This window comes from Protopterus annectens, chromosome 5.part0 (genome assembly GCF_019279795.1).
Source record: "Protopterus annectens isolate FY-2018-M chromosome 5.part0, PAN1.0, whole genome shotgun sequence".
In the NCBI taxonomy this organism is placed as follows: Eukaryota; Metazoa; Chordata; order Ceratodontiformes; family Protopteridae; genus Protopterus; species Protopterus annectens.
This window is the reverse complement of record NC_056735.1, coordinates 1493090111-1493114183: the sequence shown is the minus strand read 5'-3', so window position 1 is coordinate 1493114183 and position 24073 is coordinate 1493090111. Positions and strand designations below refer to the sequence as shown.

General features: G+C 39.4%; 1 protein-coding gene across 10 annotated transcripts in view; it reads left to right on the top strand.

Moving 5' to 3' along the window:
* TENM4 (teneurin transmembrane protein 4) overlaps positions 1-24073 on the top strand; it is a 4497462-nt gene that overhangs the window by 1243260 nt on the left and 3230129 nt on the right. For 9 of the 10 annotated variants that reach the window (XM_044071318.1, XM_044071319.1, XM_044071323.1 and 6 more), the window contains exon 4: positions 1403-1481. The exons of the other annotated variant lie outside the window; for it this stretch is intronic. The gene's annotated coding sequence lies outside the window, so the exon portion shown is untranslated. The remainder of the gene's footprint in view (positions 1-1402; positions 1482-24073) is intronic. 10 annotated transcript variants of the gene reach the window in all.

Here is a 24073-nt window from a genome sequence, read left to right as displayed (position 1 = left end):
CAGCAATTCCACTTAGATTTGTTATTGAAAGCCATAAGCAAGAGGAGACCGGTTTTGGACCTTATAGGAGTCAGATAAATTTGTTAAAGATGAAAACAGGAACAGAGAGTGAAACCCAAAGCATCTGAATGGAAGAAAGGTTGCTACAAATGGTACTGTTTCTGTGGCCAGTTCTATAACATAATTCTGTAAATTTCTTGCAGCAGAGCACCATAGGAAATATGTGTTTGTATTAACCAGGAATGCTCCACTGATCAGTAGCCCATTTCTCAGGGAAGCCTGAGAAGAATTGCTCCAGGAAATATGCACATTTATTATACACAGAACAGAGGTTGGCATGTCCAATTGTCTGATTTATCTACTGTTTTGACATTGCTTTTTACTTTTAAACTCGTTTCAGAATTACATTTCCACTCTAAAGTCTTTTATTCTGAAACATGTTTTATTCTGTTAAAATATTTTGTCCCATCACTAACCGAAGCATAAGAATTATGTAGAGGGGGGAGTAGTACGAATGTGAGAGACACAGTGTGAGTGGTAACAAGATGTGGTGTAGGGTTTGGCAGAAGGAGAAAACAGAGACAAGAGAGAAGACAGGAATGAGTGAGGCAATAGCTATGTACGTACACGTGTATATTTGCATACAGAGATTGCCGTGAATTAACTGACTGGAGTGGTTTCAGATACAAAACATATTCAGTAAGCTGTGATTAAGTGTTTCTGTTATGTCCTTTGTGTAAGGACAATGTATCTGTCTTTTGTCACTGATGTTTATTTCACTTACAAGGGCCACAGAACTGTATGTGTGAAGCATAATGCTGTTTGTGAAACAGACTGCCTGCAGAACGGTGTAGAGAACTATAGTGTTCACTTAATTTGAGTTGTTGGTTTCTAGCTGCAGAACAAAACAGAGTAACTTTAAGAGAAGAGGGCCTTATTATACATATCTATATCTATATATATATATATATATATATATATATATATATATATATATATATGTATATATATTTATGTCTTTATATAAATATATATATATATATATATATATATATATATATATATATATATATATATATATATTCACGTTATTAAAATTATTACACAATTATCAGATTTGCCCTCTAATCTCAATGCTCTAATTTGCTGAATTTTCGTAAAATTGTACTACATGTTGGTACTGCCTGGGAACTGTGAGTCTGCCAAATTCCGTTTTAACTTGATTATTATTTTTCTACCATATTTCATTTTATATGTTTCATTTGAAATTTAGTGTTTGTTATCTAATCTTTTCTGCATTGCACCTAGACAGTGTCTGAAATAGATCCATCTCAGATTAGGATATCTTACATATACATATAAAAGCAAGTAAGTGCAATGGATTCTTATTTTTTTTCCTTAGGAAACTCAAACTACATGACTGAACATCCCACCTACGTTTCATGATGGATTGAGCTGACATATTTGTTTTATTACAGTTGGTATGTAAAACAAAAGTTACAGTTAACTAAATATTCAGCGATGCAAATCTTTCTCTTTTTTATTTTCACTTGTGATAATACAGTGCACTATGTAGCCCAAGCATATAACAAGTGTTCTCATATTTGGCATATGAGCTGCACATTGTAGACAGTATAAAATATTCATATTTTCATTATCATAAAAAGTTTTTGAGTCTGTATTTGAAGGTATAGCTTCATTCAAGAGGAGAGCATTTTTCATTCAACTTCATTGCATAGTGATGGCTTGCTCATATGTTTCACAGTGTAGTCTGTTTTAATACATGTTTTTGTTGCACACTGAACTGTGCATTGAAGTAATGCATACATAAGAGGCAGTTAGCTCTTAGCCTTTCTATTAGTGCTTGTCAGTTTTAAGATTGACTTCCTAATCCAAGTTATTCTGCAGTTTGCCTTATCTCAAATAGCTGGTAGTCTGCAACTCAGGCACATATAGAAAGGTGTGTGCATTGCATGCACTGTCTTGAACTGCAAAATATTGTATAATCAGTACTTTAATTTGTCTGACAGCATGCAGATGTTTGTGTACATAAATACTTTGCATAGACCCAACTACAAAAACAGTATTGGTGCATTTAAGTAGAGCTCTAGAAGGAATTCCCAAAAGTTTTCTTGAATGTGATTCAATCAAAAAGGCTTTAAAAAGCTTTTCTATTACAGAAGATTGTCTAATCAGAGAGCCTCATGTAAACCCAAATTAAATATTACCAACTCTTGAAGATAAGTTATAATTCCTGAGGGAGGGGGCTTATTTTAGTTGTCCACAATATTCAGTGAGCATGCTCCCCTTTAGAAATAATCCTTATCTAAATGACCTGTGATATTGTGCTGTACGTAAACCTATTTTTTTTTTTTTTACTTTTATCATCTTTTAACTAAATCAGCTCAATAAGCACAAGCCTTATTTCAGGCATAATCCCGCACTATCTTGTCAAGTAACTTAATCAGAATCAAAGTGGCAAATGGTGGCTGAGGAAGTCAAATCCCAACACTCAAGCTCATTAGCAGTTTACAGGTTTCATCTGTTTTGCTAACTCCCATATCTTTCTTACATTCTCAGAAAGAAGGCCTTATCTTAGATCACTACAGTTTCATGCTTCTCTGCCCAAAGAGTTTTAAGTTATAAACCCAGTCTCTCAGAGCAATAAGACATAGGCAGTGGAGTGGATAAGTAGGAAATTATGTATGGAGCATATAACTGTGCAGATGTGTACCTGTCTACTTGGAGTGTTTCCAATGTTTGTTTTGAGGAACTCCCCACAGATGGATCAAATCTTGATGACCCCATATCTAGTTTCCATTCTTGAGGGCCTGACCTTGTCCTGCTCAACTATTCTACCACACAGCTTTGCTCTGACAAAATGTAGGATGCCTGTATGTAGAGTAAGATTGTACTGTGAAGCTACATCCCAAGCTAACATGGCTAGTTTGCAAAGGAGTGAAGACCTGGTTCCCCTTGCTTGTTGATGTAGCGCATGGCTGTAGTATTTTGTGTAACAACTTCAAGAGGTATGGGGACCAAAGGCAATTCAGAGAGATAAGTGCCTTGATCAGAGCAAGCATCTCTTTTATAATTATATACTTGTATCTGTCCTTGGTCTTCCAAACACCCTGCACTTTTATCCCTCCTGAAACTGCTCCCCAAGCAAAGTCTTGGGCATATTTGGTGACTGACTGCTTTTGGGTGGACCTGGATTTAAGGATATTTGCTGTCTTCACCAAGTGATTTATCTTCTGACAAATTCCAGGACTGGAATTTGAAAACATAGTGGGTGTTGGTGCTGGGACCAGAGATAATTCAGATACCATTGTATCTTTCTCATATGGAGTCCTGTCAAGGGTATCATGAGAATCATATATGTTATGAGAACCAAAAACCTGAGGTATTGCCTCACAATGACAGAAGTGGAAAAACCAAGACATTCCTGGTGCTTTGAAAAGGGTTCTGCAAAAATAAGCATGTTGTTTTTATATGAAAATCTGTGGATACCCTGTATGGTACTTTGTGAACACTTGATACAGTGGATACTCCAAACAGTATGTTAGAGAACTGATAATGTGATCCAGACACACACATCCGTAAGGAATGTCTAAAGTCTGGAGGAAAGGCAATATGATAATAAATGTCTTTTAAATCTAGTGTTACTAGGCAACTTAAATGAGGAAGAAGGAGTGACAGGTTTTGAAGTGACAGCAGTTTAAACTTGGACACAGATTGTTTTAGGAAATAAAGATCCAGAACTGGACTGCAAGCTGTTTTCTTCTTTGGTTCCAGAATCCTCCTTGAATAAAACCTTTTTCAGTTTGAAAAGAAGGAACTGGCTTTATCGCTTGCTGAGTCAACATGTGTCGAAAGATAGGGGGAAACAGAGGAGTGTGATCTGATGGATGAAAAATTAAAAATAATTTACTCCCACAGCCATGTGTAACCTTGATTAATGATGTTCAGGTCACATTTGTCTGAAACTATCTGTTCACAAAGGCAGAAGTGGAGATTCTGGCTTTCTGGAAGGGAAAAGAGGCTGCCAGGGTGGAAGGGAGGGACAATGTACCTTAAATAGTAATTCTAACTTGTTGGTCTGTCCTTGGTTTTGGGGAGGTTCCTGTGTTTTTTCTGGAAACCCCTTGCTATTTCTTCTTAAATGCTTATTTAACCACATTTTGCTGCAACTGTTTATTTTGTTTCTTGACAAAACTGGGTGAGAGGGCTAGAGAATCCCTTAGAAATTTTTGAAAAGGAGGGCTGAAAAATCTCAAAGATTCCCTGTATCAGCTTACCCCTCTCATCACACCTTTTGATACTCTCCGCAGCAGAGGGACCAAACAGTATCCACAGGACAATTTAAAATCACATTTTTGTCATCATCTCCAAGGTTCTGAGAATGCAGCCAGGCAAACTTTCTTAAAACAATAGCAGTGGCCTTACCCTGGAAGAAGTATCAACAGAATCACACACACACACACACACACACACACACACACACACACACACACACACACACACACAGACACACACACTCACACACACACACACACACACACACACACACACACACACACACACACACACACACACACACACACACACACACACACACACACACACACACACACACACACAGACACACACACACACACAGACACACACACACACACACACACACACACACACACACACATACACACGCACACACTTTAAACAATGAGTTATAATCTGTAACACTGAAAGCAAAGGCACATTCTGAAAATAGATTCAGAGAATGACCCCCCCCCCCAGGGAAAATCAAATACTGTACTCTCCTCTGAGTCTGAATAATAATCTGAGGAGAAAACCCTGGATCTGTCCCTTCATCTTCCTGTCCAGATTCAAAATCTTGAATCTCTTCATGAAAAGAGGAATCCCTCTTTTGTTTACCAAAAACCACCTTGTAAGAAGGCTCAATGGCCTGAATTAAAATCTAAGCTAGATTTAGTAAACTATTCATGTGTAGAAATATTTGAAGGGGGATGATTTTCTGTTTCTTTTTCACAGGAAAAATGGGGCTAACAATATTTTGTTAATGGCAGCAACAGCTGCCCCAGGGATGGCCACAGCATTCTGGCTAAACAGGGAAATCTTCTATGTTCCGTTTCCCATAATTGACAAGAGCTGCTCTCCCTTGCCCATTGAGGGGCCCCCAACATCCTCAGAGGATGTGGCTAACTCCCAGTCCATAGTTGTAGGTGCTACACCAGGAGGATCTAGTGTAAAAGATGAGTGGTCTGAGGAACCAGAATTGGCCACAGAAGGGTCACACACCTGCGGCTGAGACAAATTGTTAGGCTACGGCTGTTTGCTTTATGTAATATTAACTTTTAATGGATACATGTCAACTTGTCAATGGCTGTTATAGCAAGTCCTAATGTAGTGAAATACTTCTGCTCAAAACCACTGAACTACGTGTGGGAAGAAACGCACCCCCACCCCCCACTAATTCCATTGTCAAATAACAGTGAACAGCAGTTTTGCTGAAATTGTTTTTTAGCAGAACTGTTTTCTATCAAGACCTGCTGTAGTTGCCATTTAGTTCTCAGGTGACTTTTAAAGTCATCGGCTTTATTGTCCATCAGCAGAACTTCTCTAGAGCTGCTTTTCTGCATTAGAGAGCTGAACAGAAGTGGGTCTTGACTAACAGTGTTAAGCAGGTGCTCTAAGTTTGTCTGACGTCATGTTTTCAGATGTTAGTATTCCAAAGAAGCGGTCCTACCAAGTTCATAGATTTACAAGCCTTGGGTGTGCCTTTTTGTTGGAAAACATTCACATTTTGAAGATCATTCATTCTGTAATGTGTTAAAAAGACCTGTTGTTCTTGTTACCTAACCTGAGAAGTGCTAGGCTCGAAACAATTCATTTGAAGTTACGAAGCCTTGTTCCCCTGGAATTAAGAATCCATAAAAGCACGGCCAATTGTGCTTTTTATGTCCCCCATACTGGTAGTCAGAGATTTACTTAAGCTTTTTCAATATAGTTATTTTGTTTTCTTTCATGTAAGCTCTGATTCAAATGATACAAACTTTTTTACTGTCTAGTTTGTCATGATTTTCTATAATACTTTACCAGCAAATGGCATTTTGATAGCATATTTGTCTTTTCCTCCTGGGTGTCTGTTGTACATTTGTCTCTACAATTATTTAGAACAAATGTGGGCATTTTAGGGCATTCTAATACAGTAGAATCTGTTTCAAGAAGGTTTCTTCCTGCTCCATTAACACTGTGAGCAGAATACTGTAACAATGTATGAAATTACACTTAGTTTACATGTTTTTCAGGGTGGCATTCTTATCTCGCAGCTGTCCAGATTGTCACAGAATGTCCAGAGTTTTGTCTTATATTTTTGTTCTGTTCTTTAAAAAATGTGTGGTTATGTGGCAAATCATAGAGTATTGAAGTTACTAAATAATGATAGACATTTGAGTTTCAGACTTCATATCCTTCAGAAAATGCACGTTAAGGTAAAATCTGTTATTCTGGGCAGTATTCATAGACTGAGGCATTGCATTTTTGTAGTAGTGATCTGTAAAGGACAATACTATAAGTGTATGCAAATCCCAGACTGTCAGGATGACTGCAGAATTGTGGAGGACCTTTTGTGAAATGCCTCCCTGTCAGAAATACATAACATGATTAACAAATAAGTGATAGGGGGACAGTTACTACGCTGTTAAGGGGGTTTATACTTATGTGCATGAGTTCAATTCATAAACACGAATCTATAATGAACTCATTTACATACAAAGTGTGTAAATAACCCTAAAGTCACACCAGAAAGCAGCAGGTTTCAGTCAGAATATGGAGACGTGAGGGGAGCTGAGTTGGTGCTACTACATACCTAGACATTTTTTACTGTACGGGTCCCTTGAGTAAATGTTTCATTTCATTACTTGTGCATATCTGCACATTGCACTGAAGGGGTCACTTAGGTAAATGTTTCATTTTAGTGCTTATGTTTACCTGGACATTTTACTGAAGGGGTCACTTGGTTGAATGTTTCATTTCAGTGCTTGTGCATATTGGGATATGTTTCTGAAAGGGTCACTTAGGTGAATGCTTCTTTTTGGTGCTTTTACATACTGGGGCATGTTACTGAAGGAGTCACTTGGGTGACTGCTTCTTTTTGGAGCTTGTGTATACTGGAGCATGTTACTGAAGGGGTCACTTGGGTAAATGTTTCATTTTACTGCTTGCACATACTAGGACATATTATTGAAGTGGTCACTTGGGGAAATAATTAATTTGTGTGTCAGGTAAGTGCTTGTGCATGCATTGTCAGACTGCTGAAGTGATTGCTGGACAAAATCATTTATTGTGTCATTTTAGTGCTTGCGCATACTTAATCCAAACTAATGAAGGGGTTGCTAGGGGAAATAATAATTTTTTTTGTCAGGAAAGTGCTTGTGCATACTTACACAAACAAGTTTGCAAATTGTAACTCCAATATCAAAGGCAAAGCACCACATTTAACAATGGATGTACATACCACAGGGATGTCAGATTATGAATTGTAAAAGCTCCTCATTAGCATACTGCGCTTTACAACAATTCTCATTTGCATCTCATTGTTTTTAAGGCCTTTTGCATTCGTGTAACTGGCCTCTATAAATCGTGCCTTTGCTACTTTCATTAGTAAGCATCAGGAATACACCGTCACATTTGCACAAGTGACTATGAATACCGGTCTCTAGCAAATTCCTAAGTTTTTCAGAGCAATATTTAAAATCTGTTCCTGATTTTAGGCCTTTATCCCCCCATTATTTTGGGTTTTGTCCAGATTTCTTGTGCCATGAGGTATGGTGACATTCCATATGATCTATATGTGAGACACATTAAGGGACTAACTGTACAATATAGTTGTTTGGACAAACTAAAGTGTAAACACCACTGTACTGTGAAAGTGTCTTGAATTCAGTAGTACACAAAATGTACAAGGGAAGTGTTGGTAAAGACTTCCCTGTGCTTCCCTCCAGTGTCCTCTGGACACCTACTGGACTGCTACAACTTCATAACCGTATTTTCAGCAAATCCTGTTTTTCATTCTGGGCTGCTTTGCTGTGGAACTTTTAACTGAACCATGAGTTCTAGCTAGCTGTGTATCAGACATACGACATTCATCCTGACAACGTATGTCTATGTAAATGTAGAAGGCTGCTAATTTTCAAAAAGGAAACATACAAGTTATTTTCGTCACATATTCCTTAGTCCCACTGTCATCAAGGCTTCTCTCACTTGCATTTCACATGAAATTCAAATGATCACTGTTGCAGTAGTCACTCTCTACCTCCATCCAGATTACTTTTTTAGATTATGCCAAGGATCTGCATGTATATTTATATGTGTATATATGGTATATATTTTTTACGCTTAGTTATGTCTTCTCAAGGCTCAGCCTCAGTCAAAAATGTGTTTTTAGGCAGTTCATATTTTTAGTTGGGGAAGGTACCCTGAAACTTTGGAAGTTGGCCAGCTGTTATATCTTTGGCAGGATATAACCCATATAGCTAAGGCTACTGCAGCAGTGACCATATGAACATCTACTGTTAGGGTAAGTTTATTTACATGACAGCACTTTCTTGACTGTTGGAAGTGGATATTTGCAAAGCTGATGATAAAGCTGTTACCATGAAACAAGTACTATATTAGGAATGCCGACAGTAATGACAATGCATGAAGGGAAGTAGAATTTTGAAAAGCTGGTAAAGTTATGAGTAGTAGGTCTAAGTTAATGGGTAAAACTCTTACTGCATCAACTGATATAGCAACTGGAAAAGATGGCTAAAATTAGTTTTCTGGGTAGGCTTGCCACCTATCTGGTATTTTTCTGGACTATCCAGAAATCTGAATTTCTCCAGTAGTCCAGAAAGCACTATACAAAATCCAGTATTCTTTTTAGCACAGTGAATGTAATGCCAGAGTTTGTAAAAAAGCAACCTCTATTTCTGGGAGTAGTAACCCCCCCCCCCCCCTGCAAAGGGTCATGCAGAAGATTGTACCCCTTGCACCTCCTACTTGATATAATGAAATCTGAGATCACTACCCCTCTGGGTAATCCCTTCAAAAGTATTGTCATTGGCCACATTTTTCAGCCAAAGCCACCTTTTGGCCAGATTGCTTTCAGCACTGTAACCTACTCCCATAAGCTGCATTTCACAATGTTAAATAACTAATGGAACAAGATGAACCATGAGGAGAAATCCGATTACACCACGGAAGAAGCGAGATGATAAAATCCATTAGTTGCAGAAAACCTGAAATGGGAAGCAGGTTGCAGGCAATGGTTTAACAAACTGTAGGAAGATAGATGGCAAAAATGCAACTTGGAAAGGGTAAACAGAGGACTTGGCATAAATAGAAAACTGTTAGCTGTGTGTGACCATCAGTAATGTTGCTGGGAATCACCTGCTTGAAAACGCACACCAGACTACAGGACAAACCTCAAAGGAAGCATACCTGAATCACCCCAAAAGTATAAATATGTTACTTAACGTCCTCTAGTGCCACTGATCAGCCTTTTAAGCTGTCCAGAGCAGGACTGTAGTCACTTGTGGTGACCAACTGTGCTTTTTCATCACAAGAATAAAAATAAGGGTGAAGCTGACAACTAAATTCAAATTACTTTGACCTTAGTGATGAGAACATTGATAATCATTTCTAAAGGAAGGAGATAATTCAGTACTTAAAGGCAGGTGGAAAACATGATGCATAGTAGAGTGATTCACTGTGCAAAGGACATGTCAGACAAATGTAATTGATTTTTGTATCAGGTAGGGATGTCAGTAGGAACATGTACACTGAGAGGATAATACAGACGATTTCCTGTTCCAGACAACAGAAACAACAGTCATATTTGATATCCAGTATGATGCCTTTTGTATATCACGATTGGCAGATGCTATTGATGAAGGTTACAAACATCAGGAAAAATGCTTGGCCTTTCTGCTTTGTTTCTGTTTACAGTGCAAAGAAGCAAAATAATAAATATATAAATGTTGGTATGGGAGGCAACTCTGCTTACAGAGTAACACTGATAGTGTAAATTACTTGCTTGGGGCATGGTCTAAGAGACGAGTTTAATTATATACTCTTCTCTCCTTATCCGTCTTTCATCACCCATCAACAGACAGCTTCCTTTAGAAGGAAATGATAACAATGAAGACACATAGACTAGAGTTGTCTCTGGATTAAAGTAAATATTTTAAAAAAGGGGGAGGGGCTTATCCTTCACAAACTTTGTGTTATCCGAAAGTGTCTGACTTCTGGAATTCCACCAAGTGTTGCAGGTTTGCTAAACATCCTACTGTTTAATACACATCACTAATTTTCAAAAGAAGCTTCCTATATCAGACCCCCAGAACCCTGATGTGTTTCTTTGGAATATATTCAAAATGTTTTAGGTTAAAAGGATTCACTTAGAAAATGCTGAATCTTGAAACCTGGTAAAAAAAAATAATAATAGAAAGCAAGAGCAAACCTGTCTGCACCCCCCCCCAACCACCCACACACAATTTAGATATGCCAACTCTGACCATGTCTAGCTGTGGGGGAAAGGACAAACTCCCATCCCTCCAAACATCAAAACCTGGCAAAAAAACTGGTAAGATGTCTCAACTTTCATAGGATCATAGGAGATTAATAGGCTGTTGGCACTGAGGCCCTTATAAGCCTAGCCAAGAGTTTAGCCCATGTTTAGAGAAGTCAGCACCCAGAGCCCCAGTCCAACAGGGACACAGGTGGAATCCCAGGAGTGTTTTTTTTTTTGTTTCACATTTAGTTATCCAGGTTGCGCTTAAAAAGTGATAATGAGGTACTCTGCTTGACGTGGAGAGGGAGTCTATTCCACATATGGGGGAGTCTCTGGGACACAAATCTGTCACACCAACAAGTCCTGTTGATATTACAGACCAGGTTGAGGTCAGTCATACAGGTTGATTGAGTGGAGCTTGACTTGCAGATATGCAGCAGTCCCATCAAAGCAGGGTCTGAGATAGCTTTGTATGCCGGAGGACACATCTGAGAAGTTTGTATGAAACTGAGTAGAGGACAGTGTCTTTAGCCTATCTGTGTTGGGTGAGTCTTTGAGGCCCTGGATTCCCCTGGTGAGAAACTTCTGTGGTAAGTCCAGCTGCTGCATGTGCTTTATGAGGTACATGCCAAAGAGGGCACTGTACTCAATAATTGGCCTTATAAGGGAAGAATACAGGGATCTTATGACCTCTTTGTCTCTGGATGAGACACCCTTACTTATGAGGTGGGCCATGTAGAAAGCTTTCTGTAAAGCGGAAGCAACATGGTGGTCAAAAGTCAGGTTGCTATCAACCTGGATGCCCAAATCCCTCACTACTGATTGTGTACTTAGGACATTGTTATTAATGTGATATGTGGGGACATCACTCTCCCCAAAGGGGATGATGATGCATTTTTTGGCATTCAGCTTGAGGACATGTTTCTGGCACCAGTCATCTGTTTGGGTGAGACCCTCTTGGAGGACCTTCACATCACTTGGGGAATTGATGACTGCTCCCAGGTTGCAGTCATCTGCAAACTTGGTCAGCCATAACCCACTGGTTTTGGCCTGCAGCTCAGAGAAGTATATCCCCAATAACAGAAGCCCCAAGACCGATCCCTGGGGTATGCCACTCATTACGGGTCTACTGCTACAGGTGGCTTCCTCTAGTTTGATTAGGTGGGTTCTATCAATGAGCCAGTTTGCTACCCATCTGGTAACATATGCATTGATTCCAAGTTGAGAGAGAGTTTATCTACTATGCCTGAGTGGGAAATAGTGTCAAAGGCTTTGGCCAGGTCAAGGTAGGTGGTGTGCACCATTTTCCCCTTGTCCATGGCTTTGGTGACTGTCTCAAAGAAGTCAGCCAGATTTAACAGACATGACCTCCCCTTGACAAAGTCAAACTGTGTGGGGTCAAGTGTCTGGAGGATGCCAATGTCCTTGTTAATGAGGTCCATGATAGTCCATTCCGTGGCCTTACAGATCAGGCTATTTAGACTGATGGGTCTATAATTTCCTGGATCGGTGGACGCTCCACCTTTGTGTAAAGGGATGACAGTGGCTGTCCTCCACTTGGCAGGGACAAAGTCAGTACTCAGGCTTTAGTTGAATAGGGTGCCTAATGGTGCTGCAAGTTCATGCCAGAGTTCATGTAGGATGCAGCCTGGGATGTTATCGGGTCCCATGGAGGCAGTATTTGGGTGTTCAACTTTAGAAGCCCTTGACATTTTGAATGACTTCTTTAATAGAGCATTTATTATAGATCTCACATCCCAATTCCTCCACCTTCCTGTTTCAGCTTGAACCTATAAACACTGGTAAGAAGCCTTCAGTCTTGCTCTTGTGAATGCCTGTAGTACTAGTACAGAAGTCTTGAAATATAGATTATGAGCCAGAAAAATGCTCATGTGCATATAGGATTATATGTATATGATCAAGGCAGCTAGTGCAGAAGTCCTGACAGTTGAAGCTCGTAAACGTGTTTCTATGCATGAGTATACACTTACACAGATATGTGTGTTAGTTAAAAAGCTGCTACATTCTAAGCTCGTAAACATGAGAGTTTGTATGTGTGAGTATACAGCTATGTATAGTTGTGCAGAGATGTTCGCTAATGTACTTTCACTCATTCAAACCAGAAGCCAGACATCTGATGCAGTGGGCATTGTGTATGCAATTGCACATCACAGCTAATATCCTTTCATAGGAGTATAGCCAAGGCATACACCACGTTCAGCAGAGTATAGCTTTTTAAAAATAATTTATTTACATTGTGTACTGAGATGTGCTCGAATTTAAGTTTAAAATGTATATTAGTAAGTGGTATAGTTTGTTAATTTTTTTTTTCGGAATGTCCAGTGTCAGTATGTTTTTTCTTAAGTCTGTGATTTTTAAGTGTTTTTTTTTTCTTCTGCTATATATCATCCAAATGTGGGGGGAGGGTTCAAGCCCAGAAATCCTGGCTAAATCCTACCTTTTAGAATATACTTATGGTTAAATTTTCTTTCTAGACAGCAAGTTGACACCATTTTTTTTTCACTTTTGTTTACCTTACTGCTTATTTCAAATTCATCCAGCACTTATTGTAAGTTCTTTGTGCATAGTGTCACCTGCTTTAATGTTGTATTTTGATCTACCCTTTAGTGCATTTGTATTCACTTACGCATGTAGCAACAATTGTTGTTATTTACCTTTTTATGTAGCTATGAGTATACAGGTACCTTTGTAGTTGCTCAAGTCATGGATTTTGACACGTGCCATTTTGTCAAGTTATTAACTAGAATTCAAAATATATGTTTCTTTATTGCAAGGTCATGTACAGCCGATATTTCTGATACTGGGCAGATTTCTGCTAAATGGTGACCATATTATTAAATGATTTAAGTTTTACAAATCAGTAATGATAATATAGGAACAAGTTTGAACATAACTAAATGACACAGTAGATACCCTATTAGTTTAAGGTTTGTATCATACAAACTGTATGGCTGCTTAGGTAACTGTAGTCCATACCTCTCAACCTCATAGTGTATGAAACCTGGACAAAGCCTAATATTATGGAGGAATACAGGCCAAAAAATAGGGAACATTTTTAAATATTGCTCTTATAAACTTCACCAGATAGTAGAATAACAGAATTTGTGTTGGCAAGCATTTTCTGAAGGATATGAAGTCTGAAACTCAAATGCATGTCATTATTTAGTGCCATCTTCTATGATTTGACAGAAAACCACACATTTTATGAGGAACAGACCAAAACTATAAGGGAACACTCTGGACAGTTGAAGTGCATGCTGTAGGTATGTAGAACCACATGTTCAACAGAAAGAAGGAAGATACAGCATTTTACAGATTTTTTACAGACCCTGCTAGGAATGGAAATGGCACTTCTGAAATCAGAGACTGACAGTGAAATTTGTGTAGGGATTGTACCAGAAGTCAGACAATGGAAGACTAGGATTACATCAGTAAGTTCACCCATACACTGAAATAAGGTACAAGACTGCGTGTATGACAAAATGGCGCTGTTCAAGAATGGATATAAGGAATGCAAAATGGGTAGACAGGTACAGTAGCAGTGAGAAGAGAAGATTGATTGAATAATTTATTTATTTATTCATCATGGAAAATGAGCCAGCTGAATAAATATACAGCCAGACGTACACCACTTACCTCACATGATGCATGATGCACCTTTTAAAAATAATCTGTTTATGTTGTAGAATAAAATGTTCCAGAACCTAAATTAAACAAAATAGCATATTTATCAAGGTTTATAGATGTATATTTTGTTACATGGCATATTTCACCTTTTTGGCTGTGTATTTTTTTTTTTTTTTTGCTTATACTGTCATTTCAGGAGTTCTTTATCTTTACTGTAGTGAAAAGGTATGCTGGCCAGAAACATGCACTGTCTGAGGATGGGAAGTAAGGTCTATATTTTAGAAGTAGATGTACAAGTCCAAAAAAGCTGGCTACTCCCCTGGGTGGCAGCAAGATAGAACCACCTGAAAGGTTGATGGCAGCAAGAGAGTAGGATAAAGGTCACCCACATTCACAGAGGTAACAATTCAACATGTACTAATTAATTTAGTGCCTGGGTAATGGATAAACTGTCAGGCTTAATTACCCAAGTGTCAATTTTTCCCTGTCCATCACTGCAATGAGTTCAAGAGTCCTGAGTATTCTTAAATGTATATTAGTCATTACCCTCTAATCAATTCTTTCACAACTTTTTGCAGAAACATGGTATCATCTTTGCCTTTACTGACTTAATGATATACTTAAAAGTTTACATTATAACGTGTATTATAGCCATCTCTCCCTTGTATCTTCTAAGCTGTTTAGCCAGTGACTTCTCGAGCCACATTTGGTTTTTCTAGCAGTTTAGTGCAGCTTTTGAGAAGTTTGACATTTATACTGTCAAATGCATGTGATAATCTTTGCATCTATGATAAGCCACTACATGCCGTCAGTAAACTTATAAACAAATGTTATGCCTGAGTGCTGCTGTTTTCAATTTACTAAACACTGCAGTGGTGCAGTCATACTGTTTTAGTCAACATTTTGGTTACAACTTCAGATATGTCTTTAACTTTACTCAAAAACTTAATTATGAATGTTGAACTCAAGGTACTCTCCATTCATTTACAGACATTTCTATAAATGTATGTGAGGTTATTCCCTACAGTTGTTGCAAAAAAGGAAAAAAAGGAAATACACATTCAGTATAGCAAGTGTATATAAAATCTGGATGATTACACTGAAGATACCAAACAGCTCTTATAACTAAAATTCAATTTAGAAATTGCTATGAGGCATGTAACTTCCTGTATATATTGCCTTTAAACAGCTGGAGATAGCACTGTACATTAAACTTTATTCACAGATGGGATTTCTGCAGTCACAGTTATCTCATAGTATAGTGCCCTGCTGCTTATACAGCTAGTAAGAGAAAGTCATTTAAGGACCCCCTTCCAAAGCATCACGATTGTAGTCGATGTATACCAGAGGTCTATGCTTAGTTCCATTATTAGTGTCTTACTCTTTTTTTTCCTTTTGTTTTTTTAACTGTACACTTTGTGCTTTACTTTCCCATCACTGATATATGTATACATACATGCACACGTGCACACACACACACACACACACACACACACACACACACGCACACACGCACACACACACACACACACACACACACACACACACACACACACGCGCACACACACACACACACACACACACACACACACACACACACACACACACACACACACACACACACACACACACACACACACACACACACACACACACACACACACACGCACACACACACACACACACACACACACACACACACACACACACACACACACACTACATGTGTGTATCCCTACACAGCTGTTCCACCTCCCCATGTGGTAACAGTGGAGCTTTTTAAAGGACATCACTTGGCCTAGGTTACCAACTTTAAATGTAAATGTTGGACACCAATGACCACTCAGATACTTAACACTTCATTATGTGGCTCATTTTCCAGCTGGTACTCTTTTTTTGAAGCTTCTACAAGTCCTTCCTATGCACACATAGGATTGTTTTCCTCCCCCATCATGAAGATATTCTGATGTTTCTGGATATGTGTGTGATAGTGTTTGTGTGTCATGCCTTACTTCCATTGATTGCAGAGGGAGGCTTCAGGTGCCCCATGACTTATTAGTAAGATAAAGAGGACATAGGTTCATAGGTAGGTACTAGGCCAGAATGTGTTGGCTTTTGCTGCCCCCTTAGATTAGTTCCCTGTGCCTCTGTTCAGCAGAGCCACTGAAGTGATCCCCGAGGTAAACTTTCTGTTTCACATCCACTCATCAAGATTTCTTTTGAAGAGTGTTAGCGAGGAGCTCTGCCTAATGTAGATTGGGATCTTGTTCCAAAGCATGGGAAGTCTCTGGGACAGAAATCTATCCCTCCAGCACGTCCTATTTATTGTTGTGGTGAAGTTTAGATCCCTAGAGCATGTGGCTCACGAGGATAAGGTTTTCTTTAGGTGGAGCATGTCCATCAATTCTGGGTTGGACATGGCCTTGTATGTCAGGCAGAGATCACCTCTGAGTAGGCGGTATGCAACTGAGTACAGCTGAAATTTCTTCAGTCGAGCTGCATAGGGCATCTGTTTGAGGCCAGTGATCCTCTTGGTGAGGTATTTCTGTGGTCTTTCCAGCTGTTGCAGGTGTCTTGTGAGGTACATTCCAAATGGGGCATTGTACTCTATGATGGGTCAGATGAGTGATGAGTAGAGGGGCACAATGACCTCTTTTGATCTGGATGCGAACCCTTTTGTGATTAGGTGGGCCACGTAGAAGCATTTTCTAACCACTTTGGCAATGTGATTATCAAAGGTGAGATTACTATCTACTTGGGTCCCCAGATCCCTTTTTACGTCTTCTGTATTTAGCGGACTACCACCTATGTGGTAGTTTGTGGGTACTTTGTTTTTTCCAAAGGGGATGACTATGCACTTTTTGGCATTTAGCTTGAGGCCATGATTTTGACACCAGGTATCCGTCTCAGTCTGACCCTTTTGGAGGATGTCTGTGTCAGCCGGAGAGTCAATTATAGCCCCTAGTTTGCAGTCGTCTGAGAACTTGGTCAGCCATAGTCCTCCTGTGCTTGCCTGTATCTCTGAGAAGTATATGCCGAACAGGAGGGGTCCTAGGACTGAGCCCTGGGGAACTCCACTTGTAACCGATTTAGAGTTGGACCTAGCTCCTGCAACTCTTACCATGTGGGTTCTGTCCATGAGCCAGTTGGCAACCCATCTCGTGATGTAGGGATTTATGTTCAGGCTGGTGAGCTTGTCTATAATACCAGAATAGTGTTGAAGGCCTTTGCAAGGTCTAGGTAGGCTGTGTGTACCACCTTTCCCTTGTCTATAGCCTTGGTAACTGTCTCAAGTCCACCAGGTTTAGGAGGCATGATCTGCCCGTAACAAAGCCAAACTGGGTAGGGTCCAGTGTTTGGAGGTTCCCAGTGTCTCTGTTAATGAGATCCATGATGATGTACTCCATAGCCTTACAGACCAAGCTAGTCAGGCTTATAGGGCGATAGTTCCCAGGGTCTGTTGTGGCTCCACCTTTGTGGAGCAGAATAACTGCTGCTGTGCACCACTCTATGGGTACATAGCCTGTGGAGAGGCTGAGTTTGAACAGTGTGTTTAGCTGAGGAGTTAGTTCATCTTTGAGCTTGTGTAGGACGTAGCCTGGGACACCGTCTGGTCCCATTGATGCTGTGTTTTTGGCTTTGGAGAGAGCTGTTTTAACCTGAGTGTCTGTGATTTCAGGGATTCCACATTCTTCTGGTATGGTTATGGGCCCTCTTGGGGGTGAGAGGGGGGTGAAGTTTGCACTGAACCTGTCTGCCAGGATGTTGGCGATATCAGTCAGTTCAGTGTATTTTGTGCCATTCTGCACTAACTCCGAGCAGATCTGAGCATTGCCACTTAGATTCTTGACATAGCTAAAGAATGCCTTGTGGTTATCTTTGGAATCCTTGGCAATTTTTCTTTCAAAGCTCGCCTTGGATGATTTTATGAGGGATCGTAGTTTCTTGCTGATACTGACCAGGGATGTCTTCCCTTCTTGGGATTTTACTCTTTTCTGTACTAGTTTCCTCCTTCTATTGTATAGCTTGTTTATGGCAGGAGTCCACCAGACTGTTTTCCTTTTCTTGGAGGAGTGAGTCTTGGTTTTGTTTGGGATGGCATGATCCATGCATTCTTGTAGGTGCCTGTAGAATGCATTAGTAAAGAATTTTGCAGCTTGGACAGCGTTATCCTTCAGCATGGGGGCTTTGAAACTTTCCAACTCAGTCTTAAGTAACGTGAAGTTTGCTTTTGAAAAGTTTTTTATGGTGGTTTTCTTGTCCAAGGGTGGGGGAGGAATGTGGATATTCAAAGTGATTTGTTTATGGTCAGATCTAACCAGCGAGGGGTTGACCTCCAGTGTGGAACACCGGTCGCCCATGTTGGTGATGACCAGGTCCAATATGTTTTCACCTCTGGTGGGAGAGCTGACCAGTTGAACCAGGGCATTTGAGTTCATAAATTCTAGGAAATGTTGGGCAAGGGAGTTAGTACTTGAGTAGTTCTCCCATTTAATGTTTGGTAATTGAAATCACCCAATATTAGGGTGTTTGGTAGGACCTTAATGTTTCCCAGTGTTTCCAGGAATGTGGAATGGGGGTCCTGGGACATGGTGGGTGATCTGTAGCAAGCTACAATTTGAATTGCAGTTTTGCCCATTGTTAGTTGCATGTGGATGATCTCTGAAGCATCGTGCTGTGCTACTAACCTGGAAGTGTGGGTATCCTTGATGAATATGGATATGCCTCTGCCTTTTGTATTTAGGTTTGGATTCTGTGGCCAAAATGTATGGTATGGGTTGTAGCCTGGTAGTGCTGGGGCGCTCTCTGGAGCCTTAAACCACGTTTCTGTTACTGCACATATATCGATTTTCTCCATACTGAGGAGTGCCTCGAGTGTGTGCATTTTGAGGTTCAGACTTCTGGCATTGAGTAGCACTACCCTCAGTTTTTTGTTACTTGTGCTATTTACGGTGGTAGGATTGTCTTTTGAGCCTTGCCTAAAAAAGGCACTATGGGGGTGGCAAGATCCTTGGCCAGTATTCAAAAGCCTAAGGGTGACAGGTGCAAGCCGTCTCTAGTGAAGCAGCGTGGCTTGTCGAGCATGTCATCCCAGGCAAACAGGCACTGGATCCCCTTTGAATGACACCAGAAACTTAGCCAATAGTTGAAATTGAGATTTTTTTCTTTATACCATGGTATCATTCTTGTTGAGGGCAGGATGCTACTCAGGGTCAGGGTCATACCGGCCTGGGCTATGTGATCAGAGAGCTCTTCCATGTTTCTTTTCATGTAGTCCAGAGAGGTATGGCTCAGGTCATTCACACCAACATGGACAATGACAGAGTCATATCTGTACTTGTTTTGTAGTGACCTGAGTGCTTGTGTTATGTGGCGGATCCTGGCACCTGACAGGCAGGTAACAGTAACCTTCTCCTTATTCAGCCTAGTGAGTGGGACGTCAGTGTGCCTGACTATAGATTCACCTATTACTAGTATGTTGAGTATGTTATTTTGCCTTAAGGGCTGTGATTGCATGACACACTGGTTTTGTGAAGTATGTCTTTCATGGTTTGTGTTGGGGGGTGGAGGTTGCTTGGATGTTTGCTTTGGAGGTCTCTGTGGGTTTTGCAGATTTTTATTTAGAGCCTCCGAGTATGTTTTCATGTATTTATCAGTGTTTTTTTCCAGTGCTGCTTTAATGGGATTATGTGAGACTGGTGGTGTGATGCAAGTATTTCCCTTCTCCTCTTGACTGTCTGATCCAGTCTTGAGTTGAAAGAGCTTAGCCTCCAGTTTGGCTGTATAATTGCATCTCTCGCATGTATTAGTGTTTGGCGGTAGGAGAAGGGGGTTGTCTGTGTACACGAGGCAGTTGTAACATTGCCTCAAAATGCCCAGATTCATCAGTTGGACTCAAGAGTACACCTGAAACTGCCCTGTGGACATGCCTGGATAGGTACAGTGAACTGTTTTACTGGATGGCTGGTAAGGTTGAATAGAGAGCCTTGTCCTTCTGTACAGTACAGGAGGGTCTAGTGCTAGGGTTTATAAGTGCTTGCTATAAGTTTTGAGTAAGTGCCAGGCTGAGAAATGAGTGGCTTGTTGAAAGTTTGTCTAGTTCCAAGGGAAAAATTGAAGTGGAGACTTTGTGGAGCCGGGAATAGTTTTACCCTAGCTAACCGGTGCTGCCCGGCACGCAAAACTGAGCAAATATGGTATTTATAGCAGGGAAATGAAAGAGATAGAAATTAGCCCAAATGGCCAATAAACTACTTATTTCTGAGCTGAAACCACTCCTCCAGGGACAGAGAGGCTGCTCAAAGCTCCCCTCTCTCACAGGTGAACAGAGAACTTCCTTCTATCCAAGTAAGGTCCGGGCAAACACAGAGATTTGTAACACAGCCCTGAATTCAGCACTAACCTGAAAACTGGACTATACTAGCTTAGAAAGGCAGGAAACAAGTATATATATATATATATATATATATATATATATATATATATATATATATATATATATATTTGTGTTTTTTTTTTTGTTTTTTTTAGAAAATAAAGCAGATACACTCAAAAAACACTTTAAATGCACAGAAAAGGATACTTATTGTTATATATTGCAGATCAGAGTTGCAGTCAATGCCCCTAGTAATAAAGTAGGAAGAAACACAAATACAGTAAAAGCAGATGAATAAAGTACATTATATATATATATATATATATATATATATATATATATATATATATATATATAACAATAAAAAACGAACAAACTGATTTAAACAAGTTACCCAATTAACCAGAAAAAAGCTCAAAATCAGAAGATGAATGACTAAGATGAATGACTGAATAGTAAACTGTCAGTGCACAGAGCCACATAACTATTAACTCACTTAAACTGACATATTATCAAAGGTTCAGACTACTCATCTGTGTGCCTTTTTTATTCCACTCAGTTTATTTTAGCAGCCAGTATGTGCCATTAGTCAAGATTTGGTTATTTACTTGACATTATTAAACTAGCATTGACTAGGACTGCTGATAATGACAACACTGGATATATTCCTGCCATTCAGGCATGGATCATATTAAGTCTTCTTCTGGAGTGTTATTCTTCCTGGCCAAACCTCTCAAACTCTTAGAGCAAAATTCTTGACAAGGCCAAAAAAAAATGGTAGACATAGGCCCAACATCAGAGTCATATTTTTAATGCTGCTGTTATAAATTTTGCAAGTTGCTAAAATAACCGGTTTTGTATTAGCATTAATTTCTTGAAGAATATAAAGTATGAAACTCAAATGTCTGTCATTATTTCTGGACTTTAATCTTCAATATTTTGCCAAAAAAAAAGTAGTAGAAGAAGAAGGCGCCAAAATTGTGAGACAAAAAATCTGGACATTCTGCACATTTTTGGATACTTGACAGGTGGATTTCTTGGGTTTTCACATGTCCTTTAGAAACCACAGTGTTGTAACTACATCTGTCAACTAGCCAAAATATTTTTTTTGTTGTTGGAATATCACCAGAAAATGCATATTCCTGATCTACTGCATCGGTCTTTAGAAACGCCCTTTCCACAGATGAGCTTTGTTATCATGCTGTTCATTGTCTGGGGCCATCTAGAGAATTACTTCCACTGCTGTCTCTGCAGTCATAGAATATGTCATGAGTGGGAACTTAAACAAGAGCTGCTACCCTGATGTTATACTCAATATAGACTTTAAAGCTGCTTGCTGCATTAAGGGATCTGAGATACAACCCCACTGAAAAAGTACAAGCTCAAAAACACTTAAGGTCATAGGCTGACCAACATTCTGTATATAGGACTCATGATCTAATACATCTTCATTACAACAACAAAGCATCCCACATCATTCTCAGTTATGTAGTGGAAAAGCATTTTTCACTCTTGGATCTAAAATCTGGAGCTTAGAGTCTGACTCATTTGGATCATTGCCAGCATCAAATTCATTCATTTGATTAGGATACTAAAATCATTTATTTTTGCTTAGTTATTGTAAGTGGAACAGTACACTTGTATAATATAACTATATACCAAATGCCTGTGGTCAAATGCAGATGAAACTAAGAATACAATGATAACTGGTTTAAAAAAGTATTAAGATAGTTTTGCTCTACTAGTTTTAAGCTGTATCTAATATCATTCCTAGTATCACCTCCTTTTTCTTATTCAGTTTCATAGTTACTAGACTTTTGAGAAGCCTAGCCATGCATTCCAATTAAGTTATTTTAGCCATGGTAATTTAACTATGAATAACCCACAGCAGGAAGAGGATTTACATGTAACCTCTTTCCATAAGGGACAAGGGTGCTACTCCAGGGATGAATTTTTGGTTTCCCAGTCATTTGTCCAGGTTTTTTGAAAACAGAGAGTGGTATTTTGTTTTATGTGGAAAGGAAGATCATTCCAGAGAACTGGAATTATCTGTGATACAAATATGCCACTCCAGCATGTTCTATTTATGTAGAATAAGAGATTATGATCTCTTGAGAGGGGGTTTATCCCATCATGCAGTAGGACTGAAAGGATAGGATCTGTTGAGGCTCTTTATGTGAGTCACAGGTCATCACTCAGCAACTTGTATGATATCAAGAACAGGCTTTGAGATGATCACTATAGTTGTTATGATTAAGACCCTTGATTTTCTTGATGAGGAAAATGCTGTGGACATTCAAGTTGTGTTAAGCATTGGGACAAGTAATGCCATGAGGACATTATACTCGATTGTTCTAATCAGTGCCAAATACTGTGGAATGATCTCACCTCTGGAGCTGGATGCCATACTCGTACTAATAAAGTTTACAATGACATAGGACTTTCTTGCAGTACTGGATACATGGAGAGTTAAAGACAGTACACTCTCTATATAGGTTCCCAGGTCCTTAACTATTGGATCAGTTTTCAGGAGTGTCTTGTTAATGTGATAGTTGCAGAGGAACATGTGCTTGCTGAAGGATACATTTATATGTTTTTTGGCATTTAATTTAGTCCATGGTTTTTGCACCAGCTATTTGTATGTAAAAGGCCCCCTTGGATGATCTTGGTGTTTTCTGGAAACTTAATAATAGTACCCAGTTTACAGTGTTCATCAATCTTCGTGAGCCATAAGCCTTTAACATTAGCTTGACCTCTGAGAAGTAAATGCAACACAGGAGTGTTTCAAGGACAGAAGCTCATAGTAAACCACTGGTGACAGGTGTTTTGGAGAAGATGAAACCAACCACACTAGTTTCATGTGTTCTGTTTAAAAATAATCAATCAAGTTACATAGGGATTGAAATGTAGCTGGTGCTTACTGATTTTCCCTCATCCATTCCTTCAGTAACCTTCTCAAAGAAATCAGCCAGGTTGAGTAGGCATGTTCTGACCTTGTCAAAACCAAATTGGCTTGGGTCAAGTGTTTGTAGGTTGACTATGTCCTTGTTTATTAATTCCATAATGATCCTTTCCATAGCCTTAAAGATGAGGCTTGTTTGACTTTTTGGTCTACAATTGCCTGGCTCAGTCGATGCCCCACCATTGTACAGGGGATGTCTTTTGCTTCATTCATCTGGCATATAGTGTGTTTGGAGGCTTATATAGAATAATTTCTGTAGGGGGTTTGAAAGGTCCAGTCTCAGGCTAGTCAGAAGGCAACTTAATATGTTATCTGAACCCACAGAAGCAATATTTTTGGTCTTGGATAGTGCCTTCAGGACTTGTTCTTGGGAGACTTTACTGGGTGGCATATGTGTTGGTATGTGATCCATAAATAATGACGGATGGAGACTGGCTATGTCCTCTGGGTTTAAGTATGTGAAATCATTTATTATTAGCTCTGCACAGTGCTAGACATTCTTTTGAGTTTT